Below are 10,076 nucleotides of genomic sequence, written 5' to 3'. Positions count from 1 at the left end.
ATCCCTCGCTTACATATCTACTTACAAAGTATTATTTATTACCGTTCTGCCAGGGTTGTCTATGATACAGTAATGACTATAGTTGTTCATGCTTATCTCTCATTGGCTTCCTTTGTCTGGATCTTGTTATGCTTACTTCCTCTAATTTGTGTATTGTTTTCCACTTCACCAGGATTAATATGTATTAATTTGTGTTTAAAATTGTCTCTCTCTCTCTCAGTACCTCCAAATATGAAATTCTTCACAACTTCACATGTCATTCTTGCACAAGGATCACGATATTCTTCTCGGTATTCTTTCTCATGATAAGTCTTCTCGGTATTCTTTCAATTTTAGTATATGTGCTGATAAAACAAGCAAAAAGTCTTGCCATTTTAAATATATTTTTTAATATTTATATTTCTAGCCTGCCTTTTCTTGGAAAAAAGCTTACATTAACTTAATTCATAAACTGAATTGCTGATCATTGCTTAAAAATCCTGCAGGGAAATATAGGTTTTAAGGTACAGTAAGATTCTGTTAAATGATTTGGTAATAATTATGTTGATATGTATATTATGAAAGGAGAACTACAGCTTAAAATCAAGAATTACAAAGTGATTATTCTAACATGTTTAATTAAGCATTTAGTTAAATAGAAATTGTTTCTTTGGTAAAGTTTTTGTGTTTTGTTTTGTTTTGTTTTCAGAAACAACAGTACAGTAATCCTGTTCTTGGATTTACGACAATTTAATCTTCCAAATGAAGCTGGGGCTTGAAAGTCCTCTAAAAAACACTCATATCAGATGTCTTCCAAGACAAATTGGCTTGTCCTTTTAGCAGTCCACGGTACTTTCCATCTTCTTCCCTAGCACTACAATTCAGACCTACCCATTCTTCTGCAACCTTAATTATTCAATGTCCAACTTTCCTTTGAATATGATGTAATCGAAAATGCTATGGCTTGGGTCAGGTGCACCTTCGTCCTCAAAATAACATCTTTGCTTTCAATGCTCTAAAGAAGTCTTGTGCAGCAGTCACTTAACACAATGCATCATTTGATCTTTAGTCTGCTGCCTTCATGAGCAATCGTTGTGTGTCCAAACAAGACAAAATTCGACAACTTCAACCTGTTTTCCATTTATCATGATGTTACTGATTGGTCCAGTTGTGAGGATTTCAGTCTACTTTACTTTGAGTGGTAATCCATCCTAAAAGCTACAATCAGCAATGCTTCAAGTCCTTCCCATTTTCATGAATCAAGGTTGTGTCATCTGCATACTGCAGGTTGATGCCAAATTCTTCTTCGCAATATCCAGCATCTCTATTTGTTCAGCATGCAGATTGATCAAGCCTGGTGAAAGGCTACAACCCTGATGCACACAACTGCCTCATTATCCATGTACAAGTTACTCGTGAACACCATGAAGTGTTTTAGAATTCTCATTCTTCACAAGGATATCCATAATTCATTGTGGTCCACAGAGCCTTTACATAGTCTATATGTCTTTGTCTTTCTGAGCTGACTTTTGAAATGTTCCTTTCAGCTCTCTGACTTTATCATGTCTTTCATTTGCTTAGATATTCTACTATTAAGAGTATGGTTTCAGAGTCTCTCCTGACATCCACCTTGACCTTTTGTTCCTACTTGTCTTTTTATGGCCTTTAGCTTCTTCATGTTTGATGGTCTGGATGTGCTCCCACGGCTCATTACGTTTTCTGTCATTTTTGATTCATGTAGCAAATTTGTTCCTGAGATGTTCGTGAAATTCAGGTGGGGTAGGCTCAAGGTCATATTTTGAGTCTTGTGGAGTTGTTTTAATTTTCTTCAACTTTATCCTGCATTTACAAAGAAGCAATTGATAGTCTGTTCCTCAGTCAGCCCCCGGCCCGGTTTTAACTGCTGATACTGAGCATCTCTATTGCGTCCTAGCACAAATATAGTCTATTTGTTTTCTGTGTATTTCATCTGCGGAAGTCCATGTGTAGAGTCACTTTTGGTTTTGTTGAAAAAAGATATTTGCTATGAACAAAGTGTTGGTTTTGCACAATTCTATACACATTTGGACACCTTTTCAGGAGAAATCAGGTCCTGGAGAATGACTCATGCTGGGTAGTGTGTAGGGTAGTGGAAAAGAGGAAGTCCCTGAACAAGATGAACCAATATTTTGCAATGTTGGGCTCAGGCCTAGAGACAATTGCAAGTATGGCATAAGACCATTCAACACAGTGTTTCAGTCTCTTATACCTGGGGCTTCCGTGAGTTCAAACTGACTTGATGGCACCAAGCAACAACCCTCCACTACATCATCCTTTCCCCAGTCGAATCATTTGTTAACGTGTTGATAATCTTGAGTTTTCATCTTTTTTTAACTTTAGGGTCTCCAAGTCTAACACATGTGCAGACAGTCTCGGAATTATGCACATCTGATGTATAGACAATCCCTTCTTGCCCTAAAGTGCTCACTAGTCTATGCTAAGAATTTGGAAGACTAGCAACAGAATGAAGAGGACAATATTTGTTCCCATACCAAAGAAAGGAGACCAAACATAAAGCAACATTTAAAAATATCATTAACATCACATGTATGATAGTTTTTTGTGTGCCAACATAGCTCCCATAGAAATATGTGGGCAATGTTTATCCTATTATTCAGGTCACAGCTTGAATGACTCTCTGGAGGCTGGCCTCCCTCTCTATATCTGCCTTCACTTCTTTGCAATGAGCCAAGTGGAGGCCTGCACCAGCCCTAAAGATGCGTCCACCACCATTAGATCTACAAGACTTTGCACCTATTGGCCTGTGATCTTCCTGCATTCTGCACCATTGCATATGGCTGTGTGAGTCTGAAGAGATTTATGGACTGGTATTGGAATTACGGAGCAATATCGCACTTATGGTCTTGATCTGTACTGGAGCAGGATGTTTGCTTCATATACATTTATATCAAGAAATAAATATATTTAAATATAAATAAAGCTTTATCTTACACATATATAAGCCGCGTTGGACTTGTTTCTCTAGTCAACCCAGTCTAATACAGTGAAGTAAATTTTAGATGAAGGTCATTCAAAATCAATGAGCTGCCAGAACTTTAAACTGGCTTCAAAAAAAGACACAGCACAAAAGGCAATATTGCTGACATAAAATTAATCTTGGCTGAGAACAAAGAATATCAGAAAGATGTTTAATTATTTTATTGACTATGCAAAGCCTGTTGACCATGTGGAGCATAACAAACTATTGAGGGTTTTGAGAAAAATGGGAATTTCAGAATACTTCATGTTCTCATGAAGAGCCTATGAAAGGATCAGGAGGCAGTCTAATGATCAGACAAGGGAACACTACATGGTTTAAAATAAAGAAAGGTTTATATCCTTTCAATGTAGCTATTTGACCTGTATGCTGAGGAATTACTTAGAGAATCTAAATTATATAAAGAGGAACATGACATCAGGATTGGAAGAAGGCTTATGAACAACCTTTGATAGGAAAATGATTCATTCTTGCATGCTAAGAGCCAAGAGGACTTGAAGCAATTGCTATTGAAGATCAAAGTCTACAACTTGTAATATGCATTGAAATTCCATGTAAAGAAAACAAAATTCCTCACAACTGAACCCATAGACAACATCATAATACATGAAGAAAATGTAGAAGTTGTCAAATTGTCATTTTAATTTTACTTGGATTTACAATAAATGCTTATAAAAGTAACAGTCAAGAAACAATAATAATTTAAAAAACATACTGCACTTAGCAAATCTGTTACAGAAGACCAATTTAATGTATTGACATCAAGGATGCCACTTTGAGGGCCAATGTATGACTGACGCAAGTCATGGGATTTTCAAACACCTCATATGCTTGAGAAAGTTGGACAATGAACGAGCAAGCCCAAAGAAGAATATGTGTATCTGAACTAAGATTTTAGCAATGAATACTAGAAGAACTACTCGACTACTAGACGAGTAGTAGACTACTAGAAGGGAAAATAAATCTGACTGGAATGAAATTCATCCAGAATCCTGCATGAAAGCCAGGAGAGCAAGACTTAATCTTGGACACCATGTGAGGATGGGCTGATGAAAGAAACACATCCAGCGACACTCATATATGTGTAAGGAAGAGCTTTATAACAAGGAGTAATTATATATAAATAAAGGATCCCAGCCCAATCCAACTCAAGTCTATAAATCTGATGCTAGTCCACTATCCCCTCTTCATAATCCCCACATGCACTGATGCAGAACTCAGGAAGATCACAAGCCGATAGGTGCTAAGTTGCATAGATGCATATGCACGATCGGTAGAAACATCATAGGTCTTCAGCAGCTCTCTGGGTCAGCAAGCAGGAAGGTCAAGGCAGGGAGGCAGGTGAGGGGCAAGGGGTCGTTCCCCAGGCCCTCCTTATGGGAAGTCCATACCCATAAGGAAGCACAATCTGGCTGTGATTTGATTGACAGCTTGGTTACCACCAAGACACTTTTGTGTATCTTCAACTTGACATAGAATTATGTAACTATCACAGACAAGTTGTCAGGAGAGAATGGTTCCTAGAAGCATCTACCGTGCTGGGTCAGCTCTGGCAGCAGAAAAAAAGAAAAGAAAAGACCCTCGAGGAGATAGGTTGACCCAATGGTTGCAACAATGGAGCAAATAGAAAGCAGTTGTAAGAATGGAGAAGGACAGGGCAATGCTTCATTCTATTGTGTTTAAGGTCACTAGGCACAAGTAAAAGCCAACTTGAAGGCATCAAACAGCAGCAGCAACAGTCTGTTTGCCCTTTACTATTATGTAGCTTTGTGCTCACTGAGAAAATTCAACTGTTCACTACTTGCAACAAATTATGAATCGCAATCACCTTCACAACAGCTCACATGTTTGAGCCCACTGTGGCAGCCACCGAGTCAATCCTACTCATTGAGAGCTTTCCTCTTCTTCCATTGACCCTCTACTTGAACAGTCATGATGTCCTTCTCCAGGAAATGACTGGTTTCTCCTGAGAACATGTCCAAAGTTTGTGAGATGAAGTCTCAGGACCCTTGATTCTAAGGAGCATTATGGCTGTTTTGTTCCAATTGTCTTCCAAGACAGTTTGTTCTTTTGTTAGCCCATTGCACTTTCAGTACAGTATGTTGCATCCCACAATTCAAATGGATTCATTCTTCTTCAGTCTTGCTTATTCAATGTCCAACTTTCACCCCTTTATGAAGCAATTGAAAATACCATAGGTTGGGTCTGGCCCTTTCGTCTTCAAAATGACATCTCTACTTTTAAACACGTTAAAGAGGACTTGTGCAGCAGATTTACCCAATGCAATGCATCATATGATCTCGACTGTTGTTTCCATGAACATTGATTGTGGATCCAAGCAAGATGAAATTCTTGACAAATTCAATCTTTCCTCCCATTATCATGATTACATATTGGTCCAATTATGAGGATTTTTGACTTGTTTTATATTGAGTTGTAATCCACACGCAAGCTGTTCTTCATTAGCAAGGACTTTAAGTGCTTTTCACTTTCAGGAAGCAAGCTTGTGTCATCTGCATATAGCATGCTGGTTATAAAGAAACCTGCCTCAAATTCTAGTGCCTCATTCTTTTTTTGTTATTATTACTCAATATCCTTTGAGAACTTTTCTTTTAAAAATTGTTTTATTGACATAAAATTCATATCTCATACATTTGCATTTAAAAAAACACTGCCATTCAGTTTATGATAGCTCATAGAAACCTTATAGGACAGGGTAAAACTGTCCCTGTGGAGTTCTGAGACGGCAACTATTTACAGGAGTAGAAAAATCCGCCCTCACCCCCCCCCCTCCCCCCGTGAATTGGTTGGTGGTTTCAAACTTTGGATTTTGTGCATCAAAGCCCAAATTGAAACTCTTATGCCATCAGGGCTCCTTATTCTTTTATAATACAGTCAAATTCAACAGTTGTATAGCCATCACTGCAATCCAATACATCACATCTTATAACCCAGTTTCTCTAATATTTGCTAAGCAAATAGACTGAACAAGTATGCTTAGAGGATACCACCCTGACACAGCTTTCCTGATTGTAAACCATGCATGCTTACCTTGTTCTGTTTGCACAATGGTTTCTTGATCCACATACAGGTCCCACATGAACACAGTGAAGTATTCTGGAGTTCCAATTTTTCTCTAAGGTAATCCATAGTTTGGGATCTAGTGACCGTGTAATCTTTTCATCTTCTTTCAATGCTTCTCACATCATTTAATATTTTGCCCATAGAACCTTTCAATGGTACACTTGAAGCTTGAGTTTTTCTTGAGCTCCTTCAGTTTCAGATATGGTGCATATGTTCTTTTTTTGGCTTTCTAAATCTAGGTCATTGTGCATTTCATTATAATAATTTACTTTGTCTTCTTGAGTTGCCCTTTGAATTTTCTCTTGGCTCTTTGATTTCATCATTTCTGTCATTTGCCTTAACTACTCTTGGTGGTGTAGCGTTTACACATTGGGCTGCTAAATGCAGCGTCAACAGTTGGAAACCACCTGCCCTCCTTGGGAGAAAGGCCAGGGCTTTCTTCTCCCCTAAACAGGTACAGTCTCAGAAACTCACCTGGCAGTTCTGCCATGTCCTTCAGGGCCACAATGAGTTCCACAGTTATCTTGAGTTTTTGTGAATTTTCTCTATGATTAAAAGCAAGTTTCAGTCTCTTCCAACATGCATTTTGATCCTGAATTTCTTTCCAGTCTTTTAAATGGCCTTTTGCTTTCTTCATGTATGATGTTCTTCATGCCATCTGGCAGCTCATCAGCTCTTCTATCACTAGTGTTCAGAGTGTCAAATCCATTGGCTGTTCTCAAACGTTAGTTGGGATGTACTCAAGGCCCTATTTTGGTTCTTGTGGGTTTGTTTTCATTTTCTTCACTTTCAACCTGAACTTACATAGAAGCAATTGTTGATCTGTTCCACAGTTGATCTGTGGCCTGGTTTTACCTACTGATACTGAACTTGTCTATTATGTCTTTTATAGATATAGTCAATTTGATTTCTGTCTATTCCATCTGGAGAAGTCCACAGGTATTGTTTTCTTTTATAGTATTTTAAAAAATGAGATTTCATCTCATTTGCGATGAAATCATTGGTCTTGCAAAATTCTATCATTCAATCTCTAGCTTGGTTTCTATCACCAAAATCATGTTTTCCAACTATTTTTCCTTCATCTTTGTTTCTAACTGGTGTATTCCAATCTCCAATAATTATCAACACATCTTTTTTGCATATGTGATCAATTCAAACTGGAAATGTTGATAGAATTCTTAAATTTCTGCATCACTAGCTTTAGAGGTAGGTGAATAAATTTGAATAATTGTTACATTGTTTGGATTTCCTGGTATATGGATAGCTATAATCCTATCACAGGGAGCATTGTAATTCCAGATGGATTTGGAATTTCCCTTTGTGATGATGAATGCAATGCCACTCATCTTGATTATGTCCTTCCCAGCAGAGTAAACCAGATGATTGTCTGATTTATAATGGCCAATACCAGTTTATGTAAGCTCACTAATGCCTCATATATTGATCTTTATGCTTTCTGTTCCATTTTTGATGACTGCCAATTATCCTAGAGTTATATTATATACATCCTAAGTTCTAGCTATGAATAGATACAGCTGTTTTACAGCTGGTTCTTCTTATTCTGCATTGTGCTCTATCCACAAGTAAAGGTCTGGAAACCTTTACTCAATTTGTATCACTACGGTTGACTCTACTTTGAGAAGGAAGATCTTCCACAGTCATGATTTGAGTGACTTCCAACCAGAGAGACTCATCTTCTGGGACTGCGTCTGATCGCATTCCCAGGATAATCAGGACATTTTTAGTGTCTGACAATGGTCCCCTGCTATACAAAAGTTTGTCAGTTGCTCATTTCTCGGATGTAGACAGCCCATTCCTTATTTGTAGCCTGCTCTTACTTGAAATCTCTGCTGAGAACTGTTCATTTTAGATGTTCCTGCTGCTATTTAAAATCCATGCTATTTAAAAGCCATGACAGGAAAACAAACTGATGTTATCAGCAGCTGAATATGAAATATACCATCAATTGCTGATCTATAAGCTCAAGTTGAAACTGAAGAAAATTAAAGCAAGTCCATGACAACCCAAATACAAATGTACTCATAGCCTAGCTGAATTCAGACACCCTCTCAAGAACACATTTGACACATTTAACACTAATGACAGACAACCCAATGTGTCATGGGATGGCATCAAGAACACCATACATAAAGCAATGAATGAAGTCATTAAAAAGAAAGGAAAGAAAGAAAAGCTCAAAGTGAATGTCATAAGTGGCTGTGAAAGTTACTCTGAAAGGTAGAGACACTAAAGGAAAAGGAAAAAATGGTGAAGTAAAAACAGCTAACAAAAATCTCCAAAAGACTGCTAGAGAAGATAAAGTAAAGCGTTATAATAAATTGTGAAATTCCCGGATTCAGAAAAAGAACATGCTTAACAAATTTCCAGCTGAAAGAACTGAAGGGAAAAAATTCAAGTTTCAAGGTCAAATACTGAAGGCTTCTGTGGCTACAACAATGGGATCAAGCATAGGAACTTGTGAGGATGGCGCAGGACTGAGCAGTGTTTCATCTGTTGTGCATAAGGCTGCTATGGGTTGTGTGACAGTTACACAATCTGTTGTCAACTTGAGACTTAGGAGTGAAGGGGTGGAGTTTTGCCTGTCATTCAGCTCGCAGCTTGATGATCTCATTTGGAGGCACTAAGGTGAAAATAGCTCATTGGAGGAAGGACACAGGCTCACTGTCTGTGAGACATTCCTGTGGACAAGACACATGGAGCTACTCTAGAGCCCTGGAGCTGATGGAGCCACCTGGAGACCCATGCCAGCACTAAGCTGCTTCTATTGACACTGGATCCACAAGACTTTCTACCCACTGGCCTATGATCTTACAGCATTCCGTGTCATTGCATGTGTTTCATGAGTCTGAAGAGGAATTTATAGATGGAATTGGACATATGGGCTAATGTCGGACTTATGGACTTGATCTGGACTGGGCTGGGATGTTTTCTCAATATTCAATTGCTTTTGTATAGAAAGCTCTTTCTTACATACATATGAGTGCTTATAAATTTGTTTCTCTAGTCAACCCAGACTAACACAGGTTGGAACCAACTCAATGACATGTGGCAGTTACATAATCTCCTGTCACTTGAGCAAATGGGTGGCGTCTAGCCTGTCAATCAGGTCATAGCCAGTGTTGCCTCTGTGTGGGCATGGCCCTCTCCAGAGGATTCTGGAAACTCCTTTCTTCCTCCCTGGAGGTGGGACACACACGCTCTCTGCTTCACATCCTGTGGATAAGTCACATGAAGCCAGAACTGCTGACAGCCAGAGCCACATGGAGAGCCGTACCAGCACTGAGATGCTTCCACAAGTCTTTTCACCCACTGTCATGTGATCTTCCTGCTTTCACCATCAATGCATGTGCTGTGTGAGTCTGTAAAAGAATTTATGGACTAGTGTCGGACATATGTGTTAATATCATACTTAAGAGCTAATATTGAACTTATGGACTTGATCTGGACTGGGCCAGGGTGTTTTCTTAATATAAAATTATTCTTGGATATAAAACTCTCTCTTACACACATACAAGTGTCTCTGGATTTGTTTCTCTAGTCAACCCAGACTAACACAGAAACTTTTAAATAATGATGGAGTAAGTACAGAGAATCAAAGTACCAAAAAAAATTGACATTCAACCATTTCAGGAGATAACATATGATCAAGAACTATGATACAGAAGAAACCAAGCTGCACTGAGACATTGGTGAAAAACAAGGATCTAGGAATCAGAAGAATGCCAACTGAGATGCTTCAACAAATAAATACAATGCTGAAAGCACTTACCTGTAGACGATGTCAAGAAATTTAAAAGATAGCTACCTGGACAATAGACTTGAAGATATCTATATTTGTGTTCATTCCAAAGAAAGAAATCAAATAAAATGCAGATTATCAAACAATGTCATTAAGACCACATACTGGTAATATTCTGTAAAGTATAATTTGAAAAGTACTGGCCTATAATCATGC

At 38.3% G+C, this 10,076-nt stretch overlaps 1 pseudogene; it reads right to left on the bottom strand.

Moving 5' to 3' along the window:
• Positions 1-225: 225 nt before the first annotated feature.
• Positions 226-360, bottom strand: LOC115868601 (annotated as a pseudogene).
• Positions 361-10,076: the final 9,716 nt, after the last annotated feature.

Source organism: Echinops telfairi, unplaced genomic scaffold, assembly GCF_000313985.2.
Source record: "Echinops telfairi isolate 266 unplaced genomic scaffold, ASM31398v2 ScPeMD7_14;HRSCAF=57, whole genome shotgun sequence".
NCBI lineage: Eukaryota > Metazoa > Chordata > Mammalia > Afrosoricida > Tenrecidae > Echinops > Echinops telfairi.
This window is presented reverse-complemented; position numbering and strand designations above follow the sequence as displayed.